At 42.0% G+C, this 13,386-nt stretch overlaps 1 long non-coding RNA gene across 2 annotated transcripts; it reads left to right on the top strand.

Annotated features, from left to right (window-relative positions):
* The first annotated feature begins 3,414 nt into the window (after positions 1–3,414).
* Positions 3,415–6,439, top strand: LOC115146691 (uncharacterized). 2 transcript variants are annotated; one of them, XR_003866206.2, is made up of 3 exons: positions 3,415–3,624; positions 4,145–5,056; positions 5,304–6,439. It is a non-coding gene; the product is annotated as an uncharacterized LOC115146691 (long non-coding RNA). The 2 variants fall into 2 exon arrangements; XR_003866205.2 differs by having other exon boundaries at positions 3,415–5,056.
* Positions 6,440–13,386: the final 6,947 nt, after the last annotated feature.

Genomic DNA, 13,386 nt, shown 5'->3' with positions numbered 1-13,386 from the left:
TCTGTACAGTGGTGGATGTACAGGATACTCTGGGCTAAGCAAAAATAACGCCACTGTTTTCCTTGTACTTGTGGTTGGCTTGGCCTGTGGCCAGGAAGTATTTAGGACTGGCACATAAATGGCACGATGGAAAAGGAAGCCGGACCAGAGCATGTGACATTGACAGCACGACCAAGAGACACCTATCTTGAGGTTAGTACATGCTTCCATAATGTTTATGTGACAGAATGCTAAGAGAAGATAACAGCTAACATTCCTACCCATCTTAGACAGCAGGGAAGTCTTATGTTTGTGTGAGGATTCTGAAAGAAGGCTTTTACAGAATACCCTATGAGCCTTTGCTACGATGAAACCTCAAGCAATCAGTGCTCTTGTAATGCACTGAAATGCATCGTTTTCCCAACACTACATGCAATCGTTTGCGGTATACTTCTTGAAATCAGCAATGGACGTGAGAGTTTGCCTGCCACTAATTTCGCCAAACTGCCTAGTCGTTGCGTTCCCATGGGGTGACTCAGCAGCTGAGAAATGAACTGTGTTGTAAACCTGGCTGAGAGCAGGAACACACAGTAAAGAAACCGACCCGTTGGACCGCATGCTTGATGTGAGGCACCGATTTTTTTTCCCATGTTGATGCAATGATTATGTGGTTTAGTAAAGTGAGCCACGAGATGTTCTGTTTATTTACACCGGTTAGGCTATTTTTACCAGGAAACTTTTGTTTTCACAGTAGAGTTGAGTCACACTGTAACCTTAGCAACTGTTTTTTTTCCCTTGCCTATTTTAATTTAAAAAAGTGTATTGAACCTTTTATTTTGTTAAGGCTACCCCTGATTTACTGCCCCTTCTGGAGGAATTGGGTACCCATATAAAACATGATAAATTTTTGTCAAAAGTTGCTAATATATGCATATAAAAAATATTATCGAATAGAAAACACTCTAAAGCTTCTAAAACCGTTTAAATGTTGTCTCTATGTAAAGCAGAAGTCTCAGGGCATGCATTCTCCCAAAGTCTCTCTTGTAATGGAAAAAGTTGGCACCACTTTGAAGTCATCGTATATGCACTTCCCAAGCAGTTACAACTCTGGGAACAGTCTGTACGTGTTCAGCGCGAAGCCTGCTTTCACGCGCTCACGAGACTTTGAGCTTGCCGAAAGGTCTCGGTCACGCGAAAAAAAAGTGTACGCCTATGCGAAAGACACAGACTTGAAAACTGAACGCTGATTTGGTAAGTATAATCCCTTCCAGGTCTTCTGATGGAAGAACAGCAAAGGTAAGGGAATATTTATGTGTTAATTTTGGGTTTCTGTCGACTCCAAGATAGAGGAGGGATACTGCTAATGTAGGAGCGCCGTCTCCTAGTATAGCCTAGTGAACGCAACCTGTAACGTTAAAAATAAATGTAACACAGCGATTGCATTTAGAAGTAGTGTATCTTGCTATACATATGTAAAACATGCATATTTAGTCAAAGTTTATGATGTATATTCCTTTTTAGCTGACGTTATCTGCCGGAGCTATTTCATTTCTCCTGACATTGCAGTAGCATTTTTTGAACGATGCGTCATTGTAAACAGAGATTTATGGATATATATAGCAGATTATTGAAAAAAAAATGAATGTACTGTGTAACATGTTATATTACTGTCATCTGATGAAGATTTCAAAAGGTTAGTGAAATGATTTTTCTTTTAATCCTGTGTTTGTTGATTGCATATTTTTTCCTACTTGGCTATGCTAATGAGGTATGTCTGCGGTGGTGGTTGGACATAAATATGTGCTATGTTTTCGCCGTAAAACATTTTAGAAATCTGACTTGCTGGGTAGATAAACAACTTTATCTTTCATTTGAGCTATTTTTCTTGTTAATGTGTGGAGGTTAAATATTTTTAGGATTATTTATTGCGTTCCCTGTGCCACATTACAGCTGAGGGGGTGGGGGGGGGGGTTCCTGTTTGGGAACGTGTATCCCCAAGAAGTTTTAATTAAGAACAAATTCTTATTTGCAATGATGGCCTACCCCGGTGAAAACCCTCCCCTAACGCGGACGATGCTGGGCCAATTCTGTGCCGGCCCTATGGGACACCCGATCTCGGCCGGTTGTGATACAGCTCGGGATCGAACCAGGGTCTGTAGTAACGCCTCTAGCACTGAGATGCAGTGCCTTAGACCGCTGCGGCACTCGGGAGCCTCTCTACTATAGCAATGCCTATGTATTGCATTGATATAGTATGAAAGAAAAATCAAGCCCGCAAGTGCAGGTAGTCATCCTCTCCTTTTAATCGGTATCTAAATTGCCCAGCTGAGTATAAAAACTTGCAGTCTGGATTCAAAAGTAAAATACAGATCTTCTCAAGTGATATTGTTGCAATTTAAGTTGTATTGAAGTGTGTGACCCTGTTTTAAAACGTTTCGGAAAGCAACCGTCCAAAACGGAGAGATGCCGGATCCTGTTCCGGTAGGATCCTGTTCCGGCAGGATCCTTTTCCGGCAGGATCCTGTTCCGGCAGGATCCTTTTCCGGCAGGATCGTGTTCCGGCAGGATCCTGTTCCGGCAGGATCCGGCACAAGTTAAGCAATGCTAACAACGTATTGTAAAGGAACAGATGACAATCAGCAACGGTCTTGGATGTATCTCTTGCACTCACTTTAATCTAGGCAACTGTTTCGGAAATAAGACTGATTGTGAAGCAATTTGGGGGAAAAGCTCCTGTCTCATGGATTATGTAAATTATTATTTATATCTGGCTGTATAAAAGTCTCCCCGAATCTCAGAGAGATTGAACCAAGATACCCTGCAGACACTGGACACTGAGACTCTCCTCATCGGTTATCTGGGTAAACTCGGCAGGAAGCCTTTAGCAGTAAGATCGGCAGGCAGCCTAGCGGTAAGATCGGCAGGCAGCCTAGCGGTAAGACTGGCAGGCAGCCTAGCGGTAAGATCGGCAGGCAGCCTAGCGGTAAGGCAGTTAGCCTAGGGGTAAACTCGGCAGGAAGCCTTTAGCAGTAAGATCGGCAGGCAGCCTAGCGGTAAGATCGGCAGGCAGCCTAGCGGTAAGACTGGCAGGCAGCCTAGCGGTAAGACCGGCAGGCAGCCTAGCGGTAAGATCGGCAGGCAGCCTAGCGGTAAGATCGGCAGGCAGCCTAGCGGTAAGATCGGCAGGCAGCCTAGCGGTAAGACTGGCAGGCAGCCTAGCGGTAAGACTGGCAGGCAGCCTAGCGGTAAGACCGGCAGGCAGCCTAGCGGTAAGATCGGCAGGCAGCCTAGCGGTAAGACCGGCAGGCAGCCTAGAGGTAAGATCGGCAGGCAGCCTAGCGGTAAGATCGGCAGGCAGCCTAGCGGTAAGATCGGCAGGCAGCCTAGAGGTAAGACCGGCAGGCAGCCTAAGATCGGCAGGCAGCCTAGCGGCAGGCAGCCTAGCGGTAAGATCGGCAGGCAGCCTAGAGGTAAGACCGGCAGGCAGCCTAGAGGTAAGGCAGTGACACTTTGGAGTTGTACTGTATACTCAAGTCATTTGATCATTCTTAGATTTATTGAGTTGTTTAAAATAATTTGTTTTATTTAATACTTCTGTTGAATAGTTTGAACTGGAAGCTACAACCTTCGGACTTCACAATGATGGTAAGACATTACATTTATTTGTTTTCTTATTGCATATTTTGTATGTGTACTTCAATATTAAACTGGTAGATGGTAGATTTTGTTTGAAATTTGATAAAATTATAGTTTAAAGGAGCAATTTGCAGTTAGAAATATAACAATGCAACACCCCACCACTGTTTTGTGAAACGGCTGAGGGATGGGGCTGGAGAAATGTAACCACTCTCAAATGTTGGACAACGACGAAGTCCAACGTCTCAACTGAGGGTTCCATTTGCACCATCTGCATCACTGTCACCTGTCCAGGCCTAGTGTGACATGGACACTGATTACAAAAAAGTTCACTGAGAGTAGCACATCACTATTTCTGTATCTTTGACATCCTTACAAATACTGAAAAATACAGTAGCTCTCTCCTCTCTCTCTCTCTGTGTGTGTGTGTGTGTGTGTGTGTGTGTGTGTGTGTGTGTGTGTGTGTGTGTGTGTGTGTGTGTGTGTGTGTGTGTGTGTGTGTGTGTGTGTGTGTGTGTTTGTGTACCAGAGGAAAATGGACGGCACTGTGAACTTCTACAGACCCTGGGACCAGTACAAAACTGGTTCTGGAAACATCTGGAGAGGTGAGTGAGAGGCTGGGTGAGACTTCTGGAGAGTCCTGGCTGGGTGATACTTCTGGAGAGTCCTGGCTGGGTGATACTTCTGGAGAGTCCTGGCTGGGTGATACTTCTGGAGAGTCCTGGCTGGGTGATACTTCTGGAGAGTCCTGGCTGGGTGAGACTTCTGGAGAGTCCTGGCTGGGTGAGACTTCTGGAGAGTCCTGGCTGGGTGAGACTTCTGGAGAGTCCTGGCTGGGTGAGACTTCTGGAGAGTCCTGGCTGGGTGAGTGTTTACTTCATAGAAACATGCTCTGTCTGGAGAGTCCTGGCTGTGTGAGAGTTTACTTCATAGAAACATGCTATGTCTGGAGAGTCCTGGCTGGATGAGAGTTTACTTCATAGAAACATGCTCTGTCTGGAGAGTCCTGGCTGGGTGAGAGTTTACTTCATAGAAACATGCTATGTTTAGAGAGTCCTGGCTGGGTGAGAGTTTACATCATAGAAACATGCTCTGTCTGGAGAGTCCTGGCTGGGTGAGAGTTTACTTCATAGAAACATGCTCTGTCTGGAGAGTCCTGGCTGGGTGAGAGTTTACTTCATAGAAACATGCTCTGTCTGGAGAGTCCTGGCTGGGTGAGAGTTTACTTCATAGAAACATGCTCTGTCTGGAGAGTCCTGGCTGGATGAGAGTTTACTTCATAGAAACATGAGGAAACATCAATTCTTCAGGACTGGAGAACATCCACCTCCTTACTAAGAAGGAAGAAGGGTGGACATGGATGACTTTGAGGAAAACAGAGAGACTCAGAGGCTGACGGCTACAAGATGCACGTCACTGGCTTCCAAAAATGGAAGTGCAGGTGAGTGAGGAATTAGATATGTTGTTTTTTGGGAATATTAACACAAAAGTCATTCATACACTGCCCCATCGTCATAGTTTTCTGGCAGCACATGCACAGTACTGTGTTTGTCCTATAAACCTCAGAGAAAATGTTCACCAATACTTTATTTGGCTGTAATGACATACCCCCTATGCAAAAAAAGGAGTACCACTCATAAACACGGGACAATTGGACTCATTATCATTTTCTTTCTCTGTTTTTCAAGGGACTCACTGAAGCTTCTTAACCGGATAGAAATGAACCGCCTTCGACAAAGACAATGACGCTCCACCTCAGAATTTTGCAAGTAGATAATATGCTGCATTTTGGTATATGAGTTGTCACAATGCAAACGTCAACAGATTGTACTTATGGGGAAAGACACTATGTTACTACTGTTAACTGGGCTACATGGAAAAGTTATTTTATTGGATTTTTCTTGGCCATCTCTATGAAGGTCAGACCAGTGTCAGACCACTGAAGAGAAGCCAGCCAGCAGGGTCTCCCAATGTCTGTTGCAGGGGCTTAGACCCGCTACTCTGACATTACAGTGTCTCATTAATCATCCAATCATTGCCACCTGTATCAGATGAGACGTGGGATATCTGTTTTATAAATGTTGTGTGTGCTTCTGACCTGACAACTTTAACTTTATCTACAAACATTGTGTTGATGACGAGCGGGACCCTGCCTTCTGGCGATGCAGGTAAATGTTTAAGGGTTATCACATCTTTACTGTCCTCTTGTTGTGTAATGCAACCGTATGCAACCATATGCAGTCATTACAGTGCGCACATTCCATACAGATTTTCAGTACCTTTCATAATGACTAGGTTGCAGTACCTTTCATAATGACTAGGTTGCAGTACCTTTCATAATGACTAGGTTGCAGTACCTTTCATAATGACTAGGTTGCAGTACCTTTCATAATGACTAGGTTGCAGTACCTTTCATAATGACTAGGTTGCAGACTGCACTCTCCTATCTGAAACAATCATGTCTAGCGTCACACTTTTTGATGAAGGGGCCTGCTTCGTGTTACGGAGAGGCAATAGTTAGTGGAGTAGTCTATCAAATGTAGGTCCTTTGGCAGTTATCATTGCCAGACCGAATGCCTCGAATAGCATGTCATTAGCTACTTTGACCCTGCATGACACAATAATTGCAGCACTAAAGGAAGGCAATGGAAAGGATCTGAATGTCACGCGTAGTGTGAAGTCCCTGGGCGGAATGAAAGTATGTTTACATTTGCTGACTAAAACGAGGACTGTTGTTTATGGACTATCCAGTATGAAAGTATTTGTTTTACTTTTTGACCACGAGCAAAATACACCCAATAAATAAAACGTATGAACAAAGGTATTTTATGTAAGGGACCAAAAATTCCTCTTTGAACACTATTCATACAAAACAATGTGGTCGGTCACCCCTTCAAATGAGTGGATTTGGCTATTTCAGCCACACCCATTGCTGACAGGTGTAGAGTATACAATTGAGCACACAGCCATGCAATCTCCATAGACAAACATTGGCAGTAGAATGGCCTTAATGAAGAGCTTAGAGACTTTTAACTTGGCACCGTTATAGGATGCCACTTTTCCAACAAGTCAGTTCGTCAAATTTCTGCCCTGCTAGAGTTGCCCTGGTCAGCTGTAAGTGCTGTTATTGTGAAGTGGAAAAGTCTAGGAGCAACAATGGCTCAGCCGCAAAGTGGTAGGCCACCCAAGCTGAATGCAGCAGCGTGTAGCACGTTAAAATGGTCTGTCCTCAGTTGCAACACTCACTACCAAGTTCCAAACTGCCTCTGGAGGCAACTTCAGCACAAGAACTGTTAGTCAGGAGCTTCATGAAATGGGTTTCCATGGCCAAGCAGCCACACACAAGCCTAAGATCACCATGCGCAATGCCAAGCGTTGGCTGGAGTGGTGTAAAGCTCGTCGCCATTGGACTCTGGAGCAGTGGAAACGCATTTCCCTGGAGTGATGAATCAAGTTTTACCATCTGGCAGTCCGACAGAAGAACCTGAGTTTGGCGGATGCTAGGAGAACGCTATCTGCCAGAATGCGTAGCGCCAACTGTAAAGGTTGGTGGAGGAGGAATAATGTTCTGGGACTGTTTTTCATGGTTCTGGCTAGGCCCCTTAGCGCCAGTGAAGGAAAATCTTAACGTTACAGCCTACAATGACATTCTAGATGATAGCGAAATGTAGCGAAATGCTTGTGCTTCTAGTTCCGACAATGCAGTAATAACCAACAAGTAATCTAACTAACAATTCCAAAACTACTGTCTTATACACACAAGTGTAAGGGGATAAAGAATATGTACATAAAGATATATGGATGAGTGATGGTACAGAGCGGCATAGGCAAGATGCAGTAGATAGTATCGAGTGCAGTATAAAGTGGCTAGTGATACATGTATTACATAAAGATGCAGTAGATTATATAGAGTACAGTATATACGTATACATATAAGATGAATAATGTAGGGTATGTAAACATTATATTAGGTAGCATTGTTTAAAGTGGCTAGTGATATATTTTTTAATGCTCAACGAGTAGGTGTCCACATACTTTTGGTCATACATTATATTAGGTAGCATTGTTTAAAGTGGCTAGTGATATATTTTATAATGCTCGACGAGTAGGTGTCCACATACTTTTGGTCATACATTATATTAGGTAGCATTGTTTAAAGTGGCTAGTGATATATTTTATAATGCTCGACGAGTAGGTGTCCACATACTTTTGGTCATACATTATATTAGGTAGCATTGTTTAAAGTGGCTAGTGATATATTTTTTAATGCTCGACGAGTAGGTGTCCACATACTTTTGGTCATACAGCGCACGTGATGTTTGGCCTGTATGAGACATGTGTTTCATTAGATTTAACGAGTGATACATTAGCTATCTAACTTAATCAACCTCGTGTCATTTCAACACAATAATAATAATCATATATGCCATTTAGCAGACAGTTTTATCGTACGCGAATTACAGTGATGCGTGCATACATTTTAGGTATGGGTGGTCCCAGGATCGTACCCACCATCCTGGTGCTGTATACAGCCTGCTGAAAACCCTCAGTGAATATATTGCATCTAGATTCTAAATGAAGGATGAAGGTCAATGGAGAACATTTATTAAGAAATATCTTACAGCTTCTCAATAAGTCTTTCAGTTTCTACATGATTTAGCCTGTGTGTTTGCATGGTCTTCACCGTTTGAGGTCTAACTATCCAGTGTTTGTGTTGGAGGTCATGCGGGTATTGATGTAGATTCTCCCATTAGGGCTTGGAACACTAAAATAGAGTACCTTCCAAGAGTCCATCTGATGCAAATGTTTATTCACTTTGTAAATCACCCCAAAATGTTCCTCCAGGGATCAAATTTTAGAAACAATTGAAGCATGTTGCGTTACAAATGAGTTGCTGGAGGAATGTTTATTGTAAAATGCTGTTTGGTTTTTCCAAATTAGGTGTCTACATACAATTCCCATCCTTCGCTCAGTCCCACCAGTAGCATTAGTGAAACATATTTACTTGTCTACGTTGTCAGTAGATGGGGATGTCTATGACAAGGATTCGCTGTGTCCTTTGGGTAAAAGGTGAATTAGTAGAGGGAATTTGAGGGAAAAGAAAACATAAATTGGCATAAGGTTCATTACACTTATTTGCGACTGCTATTAAATGTCAGAGAATTGCAGTGCCTTCATCTTGCTCTACCTATTGCTTGATTCGCTATATCAAAACCAAGCACCCACATTCGAACCAGCGACTGTAGTGACACCTCTTGCACTGAGTTGCAGTGCCGTAGACTGCTGCGCCACTCGGGAGCCCACATGCAGATGCTCTGGGCCAATACTGTGTACCTTTGCTATAGCACCACTTTCAGCTCCATATATGCCCTGCTTTAGTACATCCCAAGTTATCAGCTTGATGAGGCAATGCTTGACTTCCCTTCGTTGGAAAATCTACACATTTCCCATGATAGATTTACACTCATTTAATCACAGCCATGTGTGAAATAGCACCCGTATCATTGAATAACGTTGCAAATGACAGAAGTCAAAAGACGGCTGCGTGTTTTTCTTAGACTTGCCAGAGACCCAGATATGTCTTTAAACTGTGAGAAAAATGAACTGTGTTCCGAATCGTATGTCTAAACAGCAACGGCTAACTCAGGGGATGCATTCGGAATCTGTGGATTTTCTTGACACTTCGCTGAAGATGTTATATTTGCTTATCGTTTGGCCAGTTGCTGTCGTCACTTCGACTCATTATAGAACGTCAAAAACGTCCTATATCCTCCTTCCTGTTGGATATCTTGGATAAACAAACCACTTGGCTTGAGAACCACAGGCCTCCGTTTCAGAAGGGGAGGCGAGTTAATAGCTGTGTCGTCCCGAGCAGTTTCCCAGCTACTGGTTACGCTAGGCTAGGTCAATAAAATCCAATCCCCCAGAAATGTTCTCTCAAATTTTACAGGCACTCCGATTTATTTTCACTTTGTGTAAAACAAATGAGCAAGGCAATAAAGTAGATAGCATTTTTTTTTTCATCTTTGGGGCCAAGTCCAACATAAATACATGACTGAATAAAAAATAATTGATGTAGCGAACAACGAAATAACAGTGAGACTATGGTTGTAATTCAATACCAGTGGAACGATATAACTAAAATGAGGTCTGTAGCCTAATAATGTCAACGCTAATATACTGTATTCTTTTTTTCTTTATTGAATCCGTGTAATGGGTGGAGAACTGAACATGACACGTTGTGCTATTCTGGGAATAACAAGTGAGTCTTAAATTTTAGTTTCAAATTTACTCACCAGAAAAGCCCCCAAAAAAGGAAAATGACATGCATTTATTTTCAGTTGCTGTATTGCATACGTACACATAACAGCATTTCATACACAAATTTAACCAATGGAAATGCAGGAATACAGGCTTTATCTGCCCCCAGTGTAGCGCTACATGATAAAGAGGACATTCAAACACGCATTAGACTGTTTACCATACATTACATTGAGGTGTCCAGCAATCTATTAAATTGAGTCTGCCTTTCACAAAAGTTGTAATGTATTTAAAGATGCAATATGTACATTTTTGGGGGAACGCAACAAAATTAACATAGAAATGTCAGTTATAGATCTGTCATTTTCATTGAAATCAATTCTAAGAAACAGTAATCTGTTCTAACTGTGCTATTTCTATGCTTCCAGTTTTTAAGTTAAATTTTTGTATCTTTTACATTCGGTTTTGTACACCAGCTTCAAACAGCTGAAAATATATTTTTGGTTATGGAAAAGATATTTCACAGCACTTCGGATGATACAACGATTCTCTGCATTATACTTGCTTGTTTTCTCACAAACTGAAATTAGGAAAACTAACCATTTTTGCAATCAGGAAATGGCAGAGTGATTTCTGCATAGTGCCTCTTTAAAAGGTAGTAACAGATTTTATTTGTTGATTGGAAAAGGGGGTTGGCTAACTAACTTTATGTTGGCTAACAGAGCCTGCACTGTAAGTCACAAAATAAGGAATTGCAATACTTGGCAGCATAGATTGCCTCCCACTTGTGAGGCACCAATGCGGTATGCATCATTAAAAGGCACTATGTTCCAGAATTAGGCTTATTTTCTTTATTTGTTAAACAAACAAGATTTATCTTCAATGAGAAATGGCCCGAGACCTTTTTCTCAGCGATAAAGATGGATCGGATAAACTCTGCTCTACCCTTGGATTTCCAACTTGTTTTCAGGCTTGTCGGTGCTCCTTCTAAATGATCCAGAAAATGCCCCTAATGGAAATTGCAGGTGGGAAATGCATTATAAATCTGGGGGTCTTGCTACCATTTCATTTGGAAAGAAGCGGTTAATCTACAATTTTAATATAGAGAGAAAACATTCCTGAGTAATTACTGTGCATTATAAAATACTGTATACAGGACAAGCAACTAGCATGGCTGATTAGGGCCTAACTGGCTTCCAAAATGGCTCCGATTTAGGACCTATTTTTCTTCGAAGTGAGTCTGTAAATGAAGCCAGTCCATAAGGTTTATTTAATTATGAGCGTACAATAATGGACCCTTGTATTTCGGCACTACGAGGAAAACTATCCAAACACACTGAAGGTGACGCACACCACCAAAACATCTGTGCAATTTCTCCCCTACCTGCTGTAAAAAGCATTAAAAACATTTTTTTAAGACATTAAAACAATAAATAATGAACTTTATTGAGTTTGTATGTTAACCACCTGTAACGTGAAAAAGCTACATTGGGGCAAAGCAGCGTGGGAGTTATTTACATTCAGCTCATCACTACCTCCATTAAGCACAGAGCCGTTTGAAATGGAGACAACAATGACATTCTAGATGATTCTGTGCTTCTAACTTTGTGGCAACAGTTTGAGGAACGCCATTTCCTGTTTCAGCATGACAATGCCCCCGTGCACAAAGTGAGGTCCATACAGAAATGGTTTGTCAAGATCGGTGCGGAAGAATTTGCCTGATATGCTATGATATGCAAGTCAATAATTGATTCACGGTCAGCTAGTAGATGTAGTCAGTGTGTCACAAGGTTTGAAAACCACTCAAACCAATTATTGAAATAGGAGGCTACATTACAGAAGTGGCATAACCTGTATTCATCATGAGACGGTTACCGTGAATTAAAAACGGGATCATTTGGCATGACATGATTGGGCTCCTCCCACGAGTGGCGCAGCGGTCTAAGGCACTGCATCTCAGGGTTTGAGGCGTCACTACAGACACCCTGGTTTGATTCCGGGCAGTATAACAGCCAGCCGTGATTGGGAGTCCCATAGGGCAGTGCACAATTGGCCCAGCGTCGTCTCGGGTTTGGCCGGTGTAGGCCGTCGTTGTAAATACGAATTTGATTTGTTCTTAACTGACTTGACTAGTTAAATAAAAGGTTAAATATATATATATTTTTAAATGACTGGTAGATTGTGTATTAGGCTACATTAGGTACATTGTGCAGTAGGATAATTCAAGTCCATTCATATTAGCATAGTTTTAATACAGAAGAATTAGGCTGATCACAAAAACCCATCTCAGAATTCACTGATAATCAGTGATAGTACTGCATCAAGAGTTCTCGATAAGTACCCTTGTAGCATGTCATAGTATATGGTTTCATGTTGTGATGGTAAGTTTCAGTTAATACCGTGTCTCTATAAGTACCCTTGTAGCATGTCATAGTATATGGTTTCATGTTGTGATGGTAAGTTTCAGTTAATACCGTGTCTCTATAAGTACCCTTGTAGCATGTCATAGTATATGGTTTCATGTTGTGATGGTAAGTTTCAGTTAACACCGTGTGTTTCATAGAGTATTGAACACTGGTCACTCACTATAATACTGTTTACTTACTGTTTCAACCACTTCATATGACCACTACCGTTCAAACGTTTGGGGTCACTTAAAAATGTCCTTGTTTTTGAAAGAAAAGCACTTTTTTGTTGTCCGTTAAAATAACATCAAATTGATCAGAAATACAGTGAAGGCATTGTTAATGTTGTAAATGACTATTGTAGCTGGAAACGGCAGATTTTTCATGGAATATCTACATAGGCGTACAGAGGCCCATTATCAGCAACCGTCACTCCTGTGTTCAAATGGCAAGTTCTGTTAGCCTTTTAAAATGATAAACTTGGATTAGCTAACTGATCATTAGAAAATCATTTTGCAATTATGTTAGTACAGCTGAAAACTGTTGTGCTGATTAAAGAAGTAATACAACTGGCCTTCATTAGACTTGTTGAGTGGGAGGCCCCGGTGCACAACTGAGCAAGAGGACAAGTACATTAGAGTGTCTAGTTTGAGAAACAGATGCCTCAAGTCCTCAGCGTCAACAGTGAAGAGGCGACTCTGGGATGCTGGCCTTCTAGGCAGAGTTCCTCTGTCCAGTGTCTGTGTTCTTTTGCCTATCTTAATCTTTTATTGGCCAGTCTGAGATATGGCTTTTTCTTTGCAACTCTGCCTACAAGGCCAGCATCCCGGAGTTGCCTCTTCACTGTTGACGTTGAGACTGGTGTTGAAGACTTGAGGCATCTGTTTATCAAACTAGACACTCTAATGTACTTGTCCTCTTGCTCAGTTGTGCACCGGGGCCTCCCACTCCTCTTTCTAGTCTGATTAGAGACAGTTTGCGCTGTTCTGTGAAGGGAGTAGTACACAGCGCTGTACCAGATCTTCAGTTTCTTGGCAATTTCTCACATGGAACAGTCTTCATTTCTCAGAACAAAAATAGACTGACTAGTTTCGAAAGAAAGTTA

The sequence above is a fragment of the Oncorhynchus nerka genome, linkage group LG18 (assembly GCF_034236695.1).
Source record: "Oncorhynchus nerka isolate Pitt River linkage group LG18, Oner_Uvic_2.0, whole genome shotgun sequence".
NCBI classification, from domain to species: Eukaryota; Metazoa; Chordata; class Actinopteri; order Salmoniformes; family Salmonidae; genus Oncorhynchus; species Oncorhynchus nerka.
Note: the sequence above shows the minus strand (reverse complement) of the source record. Positions and strands in the feature narration are given on the sequence as shown.